Source organism: Rattus rattus, chromosome 1, assembly GCF_011064425.1.
Source record: "Rattus rattus isolate New Zealand chromosome 1, Rrattus_CSIRO_v1, whole genome shotgun sequence".
NCBI lineage: Eukaryota > Metazoa > Chordata > Mammalia > Rodentia > Muridae > Rattus > Rattus rattus.
The window spans coordinates 72,707,572-72,719,508 of record NC_046154.1 but is presented as its reverse complement, the minus strand read 5'-3'; the positions used below and the strand labels follow the sequence as shown (position 1 = coordinate 72,719,508).

General features: G+C 40.3%; 1 pseudogene; it reads right to left on the bottom strand.

The window, feature by feature from the left end:
- Positions 1-8,803: 8,803 nt before the first annotated feature.
- Positions 8,804-11,469, bottom strand: LOC116894384 (annotated as a pseudogene).
- Positions 11,470-11,937: the final 468 nt, after the last annotated feature.

Sequence of the window (11,937 nt, the reverse complement as noted above, 5' to 3'; positions counted from 1 at the left end):
GATATCCACGGAGAAAACATTATTTCTATCACTCACGGTCTAGTTAAGGTTTCTATTGCTGTGAAGAAAGACCATGACCAAAAAACAACTAGGAGCAGAAATGGTTTATTAGGCTTATATTTCCACAGAGCTGCTCATCATCTGTCTTTGTTAGGGTCTTGTTGCTATGAACAGACACCATGACGAATGTAAGTTTTATAAAGGACAACATTTAATTACAGTCTTACAGGTTCAGAGGTTCAGTCCATTATCATCAAGGCGGGTTTATGGCAGCATCACAGCATCCAGGCGGACATGGTGCAGGAGGAGCTGAGTTCTACATCTTCACCCTAAGGAAGCCAGGAACAGACTGAGCATCCTCAGGCGGCTAGGAGGAGGGTCTCCAAGCCCACCCCCACAGTGACACACTTCCTCCAACAAGGCTACACCTTCTAATCGTGCCACTCCCTGGGCCAAGCATATGCAAACCATCGGATCATCCAATGAAGTCAGTAGAGGAACTCAAATGAGGCAGGACCCTGGAGGAAGGAGTTGATGCAGAGGCCATGGGGGGGCCACTTACTAGTTTGCTCCCCATTGCTTGCTCAACCTGCTTTCTTATAGAACTCGGGAGCACCAGCCTAGGAAATGATGCCACTCACAGTGGGTTAGGCCCTTCCTGATCAAGCACTAACTTACAAAACAAAACAAAACAAAACAAAACAAAACAAAACACCTACAGGCTTGCTTGCAGTCCCATCTTATGAAGGCATTTTCCCAACAGGAGTTCCCTCCTCTCAGATGACTCTAGTCTGTGTCAAGTTGACATAAAAGCCAGCACACTCTCCATCCATAAGATCCACTCAAAATAGATGGAGGAGCTTTATATAGAACTGAAACTATGAAAATCACTAGAAGAAAATAGATCAAATACAGTACAGAAGATGAACAGATGAGATGACAACCAAAACAGAGGTGTCTGTGTGATGAAGCAAACAGCTAACAAAGTAGAGTGACAACCGCAAACGGAAGAAAATACAAGTCCTCTATTTATCTAACAAAGAATTAAACAAACAAACAAAAAAAAATCCTGAACATATAAAAAAACTTAAAAACCTTAAATGCAAAGAAAGAATCAAGTAATTGTATTACAGATAGGCGAATGATTGCCATAGACAAAAAAATAAGAAGGAAGAGAAGGGGAATTCTTCCACACTGTTGGTGGGATGTAAAATATTGCAGCCATGTAGAGAGCCTCTATGGAGTATCCTCAAAAACTACTAACTGCCCCACCATTCTGATCCAGCTGGGTGTTTTGCCTGCATATATGAATGTGCACAATGGAAGCCAGATGACAGTGTCCCAGAGATGGCTGAAAGTCACCATGCGGGTGCTGAGAATCATTCCCAAGTGCTTTGCAAGACCAGCAAGTGCTCATAACCACTGAGCAATCTCTTCGCCTCTACCACACCCTTTTAACTCTTATGTATATGAGTGGTTTGTGCTCATGTATGTAGGTGCCTGATGTTCACAAAAGCCAGAAGGTGACATCAGGTCCCCTAATGTAGGAGTTATACATAGTTGTGAGCTGCCATGTGGGTCCTGGGAAATTAAACTGATGACCTGTAGAAGAGCAGCCACTCTCTTAACCACTCAGTCATCTCTAGGATATATATATAATCTCAGTATATATATTATATATTCTCACATGTATTCTCCTTATATAATACATATATGCATTATACATACATTTTTCCCAAAGGAAATTAAGCCAGTATAGCAAACACCATTTCTACTACAGCTTTGGTGTCCAATAGCTAAGATATATAAACAACCTAAGTACCTGTCAATAGATCGATGAAGAAAACTTGATGAATAAATGTCAGCTCATCAGCCCTTGTGAAAATATCTTTTAGACTCAAGAAGCCAACCTCAAATTCTCCTCCAGAACTTGCAATCTTCCTCACAGTTTTAATCACCTTTCCAAAAACAATAATTCTCATCCTTTTATTCTGTGGCCTCTTGTGGTCCACAAGTGATATATCATAAACCCCCAGTGAGGCGTAAAATCAGGGGCAGTGCTGACTCAACATATGGTGTTATTTCATATATATATATATATATTATATATATATATTATATATATATATTATATATATATATGTACCTGTGTTACATTGTAAGGTACCAACCCAGCAAAATAATAATGTCGTGGAGCCACGTATTGTCACAGTTACCAGCAGGTTGGCTTTTGTGTTATGAGCAGCTAAGGAAACTAAGGGTGACTTGAGCATAAGGCCTGCCACGTTGCCGCAGTCACCCAGTGCTAAGACAACTCTAATAGCTTTAATGTCCAGGTTCTGCAAACAGTGTGAACACTATAGACAGAAAGACGATCTGTGTCCTGAATGGCAGGGGTGGGATGGGGGCAAGATTTCATCACAATATTCAGAACTGAACACAGCCTGAAACTTCCCCATTTCCAAGTCTTCCCTTACATATTTTCACATACAAGTTGACAGTGACAGGGAAGAGAGCACACAGCCACCCTTATAAGCCGCAGTTTTACATATTAAAGTGCAAGGCAGACCAGTCCACTTGAAGAGTCATCCAGAACTTCAGGTCTGTATAGTAGACCCACAGGCTGCCTCCTGTTGCCTTTCCTAGAGCCGCAGTGCACCATGGTTCCACCCATGAATCACTGCCTCAAACAGGAACTAATCTGGATGCTTCCTTCTCTTCCTTCACCTGCTAGTTGGGTATCCCATCTTTTAATCAAGATACACAGTGTCTGTTCATTTATCCTCCAATATACGGCCTGCCTCTCATCTTGTTCTCAAATCCTTTACTAGACGATTGCAGCAGTCACTTCTTTTCAGATTTTGTTGTTTTGCTCTGTTGGTTGTGGGGTTTGACTAGGGGGCTTTGTTTGTTTGTTTGTTTGGTTGGTTGTTTGGTTGGTTGGGTTGAGTTGTTTTGGTTTTTGCTTTTTTGGTGATGCAGCGGCAGGAGCGGGAGGGGAGTTGTTGTTGTTGTTATTGTTGTGAGTTTGTATGACAGAATCTCAGGTAGCCCAGGTTTGCCCCAGTACAACATTTATAAAAGGTTTACAACGTGTCTTTTGTGGAGCTTTAAGAATATTAACTCATGGGCAGGGTGCCAGAGCAGTTGTACAAAATGTGTATTAAATGCTTAAATGGAACAATTCTTCAATACAAGTAGAATTCTGCTATTTTCTTCGTTAGTAATGATTTGCTTTTTTTTTTCTCTTTAGTGCTTCCATTCCTGCTTATTAGGATTCCACCAGCAGGAATTCCACTGCAGACAGTGTTCCCAGCAACTTCCCAGCAAGGTGTGGTCCTCCTACAGGACCCTGCCCTAGCCATGTGTCTTCTCTACACTCCAATTTGTCCAAGGCATATCCTTGGCTGGATCCACTCACCTATCAGCAGTACTGAAATTTTAGGTGAAAACCATGTCTTATTTTAGTGGTAATAACTTGCAGATTACCCAGCACAGAGTAATGTCTTCTGCACGTAGAAATGTATCAGAACGAATAAATCTAGAGCGAATTTTCAGAGCTGTTACTTCTGTAACATCTTCCATGTTCCACCAGGGGGCAGTGTGTCATTCTTCAAAGGGATCCTATGGGGAAAAAATGGGAACCCACGCGAGCAGGATCAGGGCACTGTCTAAAAGCCCTGGAAGTTAAACAGATCTCTGATAGGCTGGCAGAAAGAGGGGCCTCAAATAGAAAATAAAGACGGCAAACATGGGGCTTTTTCCTCATACTCCTAAACAAAGACCTTAAAAGGCTTAGCAGGTTGTTTCTCCTGCCAGTAGTCCCCGCCCACCACCACGCCCTACCCAAGCAGAGCTGGGTGAGTTCTAGGCCTGATCCAGACATCTTAACTGCAAAGTTGTGAGCCTATCTGTCTCCGTCTTTGTCAAACTGACCATCCAAAATAGAGGAGGAAAACCATTCCAAAGACCCTGAAAACCCTTAGCTCACAAAGAGAAACCAGATTTTGGGTTTCCCCTGGTACTTTGTGGAAGAATTTTCTCTGTGTGCCTTGCTATGCATGTGCACAGTTGAGTTTCCTCACCCCTAATAAAAGCCTTCCTTTGCTGGCTGATGATGGTTCCTGGGTTTGAGATTTTTTTTCCTGCACCCATCCCTTGTGCTTTCTTTTCATTCTTTGACTACAAAGAAGAAGAATCCGATCCAGACCCCTAAAGGTTAACGTGTGCTTATGCGGACTAGGCCTTTCTCACGGTGACCTATTTTTGAGTGCAAAATGCAAATGTTGGTATTTCATTTATGCTTTTTACAAAAACAAAAAGAAAGGTTAAACTAGTGAATAACTATGACAGCCAATGTTCCGACCTAGTGTTTTTGTCTGGTCACACTGCTATCACCCATGCACCCAAAGTGAAAATATGCCTCTCACCACAGACACCGCACCTTTACTTACGCCGCGCCTTGCATACTCCACGCCGCGCACTCACGCTCACGACTGCGCACTCACGCACTCACCGCCACTTGCGCATGCTTGCGCACTCACGCACTCACATTTTCAAATTTCGATTCTGGACAGAATAGGGAGATGTGGAGTCTGATTACCAAAGCTCCTGCCCTGTACATTTCTACCCTCTGACACTGGAGGTCTCGGTCACCTCCCATTTGCAGCTGAACTGCCAAGTAAATAAAGGATCAGATACCATAGTATCTACTATGTGTGTGAAAGACCCAGTAAGGAGAGAAAGGAGGGGAGCTTTGGAGAAAGGGAAAGGAAGTAGGGGGGAAGCAAGAGGTGTTGAAGAAAGCGTGCTATAAAAGGAGAAAAAGAAGAAACGGAAAATACAGTAATCCATTAAAGAATAAATGATTCTTCCTATCTCTTTAGCATGGCTTGAGATGACCCCGCCTTCCTGGGACAGTGGGAGAGTGAGAATGGCGTTTGTTCTAGGCCAAAGAGGTGGAACCATCGGGAACCTCAGGTCTCCACCCATGGCCTGAGAGTCCACCCTCTAATCCAGAACCTTTTTTAAAAAAAACTGTAGCAAAAACGTGGTGGTGGGGTTTTTCTTTTTCATCAATTTCTTATTTTGTTTGTTAAGATGAGTTGTGTAACCCAGGCTGCCTTAGAACTCTCTGTGAAACCTACACAGGCTTCAAGCCCACAGCGGTCCTTCTGTCTCAGCTTCTCAACTGCTGGGATTACAGGCATGATCCAACACTTTTCGACGTGAAACAAGCCACTAAACTTCCTTTTCCAAGCTACAGAACTGGTTTTGCCTGGCTCACCTGTTGCTAAAGGAGTCATCTATAGGGTGTTAAGCAAAGTGGTGACAGCCAGACAAACCTAGAAGTTGAAACACGGATAGAGATCATCTTGGGACACTTCATAGGGTTGGGGGGGAAAGCCTCCTTTAAAATGTCCCTTAGCCTCGGTGTTTGATAGACTAACCAGAAAGCTGCACACTACTCTGAGACACTAAAGCCCAGGGAATTAAGCAAGGTGTGTCTACTTCAAGAAGTAGCTAATTCCTAAAATACCACAGCTACAGATTCACTCTCCTGCCTTAAAGACTTTGACCTCTGGTAAACACATACTGGGGGCAGATGACTCTTGAAGTCTTATCAGATATTTGCATCTAAATAATACTGACGTTATCAGGTTCCACCCCTTTAAGCAGATTTCAGAAAGGGAATCAAGGGGAAAGTTTCCTAAAGCCTGGAAGGGAAGAGTGTTTGGAATGTGGAGTAGCTCTGTAGCTTGATATACAGCCTCTGTCAGCCATGCTGAAGCTCGTATTTTAATGTATTAGTTTCCATTTGTGAAACAGAAAGAAAAAAAAAAAAAAACCATCAAGTAGCAGAGCTTTTATTCAAATAAAATTCCGTCCCTGCAAATTTTTCAGACAATGAGGGTAAAGATTGACTGGCTCTCCTTCCTTCCGACAGCCTCTCACTACAGAGCATCCAGGAGAAGAACCTTTGAGTTTGAAACCCTTGTGAAAGAAGCGACCTCAAGTTCACGGCTCTTATCTATACGTCTAGATCCTTCTCTCCTGTCATTGCAGACATATTAATATCCTTAATATATGTAGAAACATCTGCAGACTGTGTCACTGACTCATCTGCCAGCAGCTCCAATCTCACTGACAACGTCTTGAACAGGAGTTATAACTTGTCTTTACAACCCAAAATTCTCTCCCTTGTTGTCCCTGCCACTTTCTGACCTCACCTAAAGAAACTCAAATGTTGAAATGCTATACAGAAACCTCAAAGCAATATTAAACATTTTAAACCACCTTCTTTTGATTTATATTTAGTTTCCAGATAAACAAATTAATTTATTATATGAATAAAATAGATCAATCAAAACTAAATTATATTTATTTTTCAGAATTAAATATAGAAGCTGACACTGACCCAATTGCTATTTCTAAATTTTACCACCACAGCCTGATGTAACTACTGGCATTTTAAAGAAAGCATAGAACTTCAGAATCTTCCTGAGGTCATGGATACTATGGTCCTGGTCTTGTTGGACAGGCCCTAAAACACATTTCTACCCATAAATGGAGAAAAACAAATGCATGAAGAGTCTTTGTAAACAAATAGTGTTTGGCAATGCAGTAACAGGCACCATCCCCAGCTTCTGATATTTCTTTCAGTGTCCTTCAGCTTAAAACATTCAAATGCCAAGAGGACAGACATTATTTGGGGTTAACATAGCCACCTAAAGTCTCTCACTTGGAAGTACAGTTTTGTCAGATTTTATTGGGGTTTTGTATTATTATTATTTCTAAAACTTCAATTTTATGTGGAAATCTTCCAATTTTTGCTTCTTCTGACTTACAGATATTTTAAAATTTTTAAGTGCTATGCAAGTTTAAGTATACGTGCCCAATAAATAAAATTGCTTGCAAGTTGAATAGCTTTTACAAGAGAAAGAATCCATATACTATGAGTAGAAATGAGAAATGTTGGATGCGAAAAGCAATATATTGATTGAACCTTAATAGACAATTTTTTTCAGATGATATTAGGAAAAATTAGAAGTGCAGATAGAAACAAAGCTTCAAAGAAAGGAGAAACCTGGAAATGTGTTTATTGTGAAACACAATGTAACACTCTTATAATCTTTAATTCCTGTTATTCTGTTTTGATTGTTATTGTTTATTTAGCTCAACCTCTATTGGCAGATACTTGAACAGTTTCAGTTTTTCTATTGGGAATCAGGGAGAAAGAAAAAACTCTCTAAACAACATAAAGTGATTCAACACAGACAGATCTGATAAAAGTGTGAAGGAAAGGTATCAATTCACTGTGGTTCATGGCTCCCTTGCTTTGAGAGTCTCTCTCTCTCTCTCTCTCTCTCTCTCTCTCTCTCTCTCTCTCTCTCTCTCTCTCTTTCTCAAGATTTATTTATTTTAGTTATATAAGTACACTGTTGCTCTCTTCAGACACACCAGAAGAAGGCATCAAATCCAATTACAGATGGTTGTGAGCCACCATGTGGTTGCTGGGAATTGAACTCAGGACCTCCGGAAGAACAAACAGTACTCTTAGCCACAGAGCCATCTCTCTAGCCCCACTTTGGGAGTCTCTTAATCATCTTTTCTGGAAGGAGCTACTTAGTCCTTTAGTTGATGCAAAATGTATAAGGAGACCATCTGAGCCGCATATCCATGTAGAAACATTAAGAAAAAGAAATAGCCTGTAGTGTGATGCACAGTACTGTCTTGAAAACTCACCTAGTCATGATCTTGTAAAACAGATGCTGGGCTACCCTTGCAGCTCACCCTAGCTTACCCCTGAGAATGAATGAAGCTATGTTCATCTTTCTAGAACCCTAGAATCATTTGTATAGTTCACACTCAAGTGTTAAGCCTGAGAACCGTGGTGTGGCTTTACCTAACCATTTTCAGCCTGGGAAGCATCCTCATCCATGCTTCTGCAACCCAGATTAAAAGTTAAGGCAGTTTTTCTTGAGAAGGACTGAGTCCCAACTCTTAGGTGAGTGACCTTACCCACCTTTCAGAAACCCAGAAAGAGGTCAGCAGCCACATCTATTCATTCATCATCAGAGAAGGTAGTGGACCAGTCTTCCCTGAATGATTCAGCCTGTTGAAAGCCTTCTAAAATAAATGGACTATGCTATGTACCCACTTTTAATTCCAACAAAACTTAGGGGAAATCATCTGTAAGCTGGTTGCTCCTGAAATCCATGCAAAGGCACATAAACAGCCTTCCAGAGTAGATGGATATGCTATTTGATAGCTCACCCTCTGTAAGCACCCGGAATCTTTAGAGATTATTAGCAACAATTTGGAAGAGGTTGAATAAATGGGTACATTTCTGAACATATATAATCTATCAAAACTCAGCCATATATCTATGGAAAATGTAAACCAATAAAAAATAGTAAGTTAAGTCAGCAATCATGAGATCTCTATAAAGGAAATATAGAACCAATGGGTACCATGCCTGACTTCTACCAAGTTGTCAAAAATTGTCACAAAATTAACACAAATTATCCTCAAACTATTATAAAAAGTTGAAACTTGTTTAACTTTATTCCACGACACCAGCCTTACCTGCCACCAATCAAAAAAGAATGCCACAAAACAGACCACCCCCACAGCTTCTCAACAAAACACTAGTTAAAACAAAAATTATATATTAGAACTTAGTGGAATTCATCTAAAACCACAAGGATGATTCAAGATGCTTCCAAAGACAGACTATTTCACATTAACAGAGTAAAGACAAGTGTCTATGCTCATCATAGTGATCAGACAAAAGCATTCATTAGAAGTCAATGCTCTGAGGGTTGAAAGCTGTCAAGAAATTAGACACAGAATTATCATATCTCAAATAACAAGAACCACATATGACAAACTCAGAGCTGACCTTACATAGAATGATCAAGGATGAAATTGTTTTCCCTGAGACATGGAACAAACAGAACTCTATTTACACTACCACCAACATTTTTTTAAATATTAAGAATATTGGAAAGATTGAGAAAGAACCCCAGAGAAACAAACCAAGGCTTTCTAAATAGGAGTGGATTGGTGAACTGACCTTTGTTTACTGATGCCACACAATATCTGACCTTAGAATGTACCACAAATCATAGTTATCAAAACAACACTGTGCTGGCCTAAGCCAGCATGGAGGTTACTTACTGCAACTCAAGAGAAAACCTGGAAATAAATCCACACACTTACTCACAGCTGCTCTTTGTGTCAAAACCTAAATATAAGACATTGGGGCCATGAAATCACTAGAAAAAAACCGAGAGAATTTTAGGGCACAAGCACAGGAAATAGCACAGGAAGTGAAATAAACAGTAAGCAGGTTATATTATCAAAACTAAGAAGTTTCAACAAAGGAAATGCTCAAGAAAGTGGAGATATCAAGCAACTCATGGTATTGTATTTTTTGGCATTGTGTATCTTCAATCATTTATTTAACTTCATTTTGGGATAGATTATACTTAGTTATGACATACAAAATTTTAACATGCTGTTGAATTTGTTTTGCTGCTCCACTGAGGAGTTTTATAACACAGCACACTTGGGCAAATTACCAGATAGAAATTTTGCAAAAGAAGATAAGTGACTTACTATGTAGGCAAGTGTGGTGGCACATGTCCTTAATTCCAGCATTCTGGAAGAAGATGCAGAGACTGCTATATCTGTGAGTTTGAGATCAGCCTGGTCTACGTTTCAAGTTCCAAGCCAGTCCCACCAAAAAAAAAAAAAAATCTAGTCACATAGTGTATAAAAAACATTTAGTTTCACTAAATGTCAGACAGTGTAGATCAAAACCATAATTAAATTTAGACATTATCAGGCTCCCAATTAACATGGCTACCTTCAAAAACAAAATCAAATGCTGAACACCCTGGTTTGATTATCCCACATTGTATATATGCATTAATTTATCATACCATGTCCAGAATATGAACAATTATCATACATTTGTTTAAAAAAAATCATCAAAACCTTCCTCTTATGAAAAGACTAGATTAAGTTTTTCTCACAAAAAAAAAATAATAATCGGTAAATAAAAAGGTATTTCCTTAAGGTGTTAACCTACTTGCATATAAATTAAGCCCCAAACAAGACAGAAGAGTACAAAGGTGAGGTTTAAATAGAAATGAGAAAGGTGCTCCCCCAGGTTTCTTCAGTGCTCTCTGCTGCTTACTCCTCAAAGACCTGAACCCCTTCACCTTACCACATCTAAGCTGCAGAGTTTCCCACACTCTCTCCTTGTGCACCTCATCGCCAGAGTCAGACTGCACCGTGTGTACCTGTGTCTGGGTCTATCTTTTTTTCCCATCACCTTGCAAGCTGCTTGAAAGGAAGAGACTTAGTTTTCCTAGTCCATCACCCATGCTGCTTGCATGGAACTTGGAAAGTCACACATATAAATGAATGTTTATTGAACCAATGCTATGTGTATTCATCATTATTAGCTAACAGCCTTGTTTTAATTCAGTAGTGGAGAATATATTTTACTAGCTAGGGCTATGTTCTGAACTGTCTTAATTCCCTTGTCAAGAGACATGGCTTCTCCCAATTCCTACCATACTATCCACTCCCGATGTGACCCTGACTCTCAAAGACAAGATTGGAAAGGAGTACAGCTGCAAGATGGCATCTCCTGCGTTCCCACTTTTTATCTACTTTTCTTTCAGAAGTAACCTCCCAGCAGAGTTAAGCCTTTTATGGAAAATAGGCTTTATTTCAGAGTTACACAGAGGGAGAAAGTGGTAGGTGAATAAATTATCCAAAACCATATTCTCAAAAAAAAAAAAAAAAAAAAATTCTAAACTAATGCTACCCTATTTGGTAAAAAAAAAAAAAATTGTTTTCTCATAATTTAGATTAGGCCAGACATGCTGTGCCAAGGATGTTCTGTTTTGTTTTATTTGCAATGCTAGGGACTGAGCCCGGGGGCTAACGCTCAGCCTCTGAGCCACAGCCCTAGTCCGTTTTAAATTTTTATTTTGAGACAAACTTTCACGATGTAACTTAGGTTGGCTTTAAAGACTCAGCTCACCCATTTCTGCCCAGCCTGCCAAGTTCTTCAGTCTATAGGAGTGTGGATTGACAGTTACTTACTTTCTTTTCTTTTTTCTTTTTTCTTTTTTATTATGTCAATGGTTTTTATTGTCAGTTACATGCTTTGTAGAAAAAGGTGTAAAAAAATAGGTCAGGTTGTACAAAAACGGCTAGATTCCTACATAATCTGTTTACACGGTTGTGGGGACGCCCCACTTGAAGCCAGCAGCTGAACTTGTCTGAAGCCTCTGTGCAGATGCAGCCCTGGGACCACTTTGCATAGCCCACCTGGCAACAGAAGCAGCAACTTTTCTTGCAGAAGGTGCATCTGCATTCTTTGCAATTTCCGGAGCCAGCTCAGGAACAGGATCCATCTGAGGCACAGGAGCAGTTGGGGTCCATGGCGAGTAGAGGAAGAGGTTGAAGATCTATGAAAGATGGGTGTTACAGCTCTGGGAGCATGATGGTTACTTTATTTCTTATTTTATTGGCATAGGTTTACTGTACAAACAATAGGCTTCATTGTGGCGTCTCCATACATCTACATAGTGTCATTACCTCTCATTATACTCTCTAGACCCTGCTTTCCCTTCCTCACCTCCTCCTCTCCTCCTTCCCCCACCATGTTTCTTTAAGTAATCTGCTTGAAGGGTGCTCTGCTCGTTGTTTGTTGCTTTCTGAGATAAGGCCTCACTCTGCAACTTGGGGTGATCCTTTGGCTTCTGTTTTCTAGCTATTGAGATTACACCATGCCTGCATTTTGACAAGTGATTTTAATCACAGAGAACTAGAGAAGAATTAGACATGTCTATAGAGAAGAAGGCCAAGTGAAGATAGAGGCGGAGAATGGATGAGGCCAGGGAATATCTG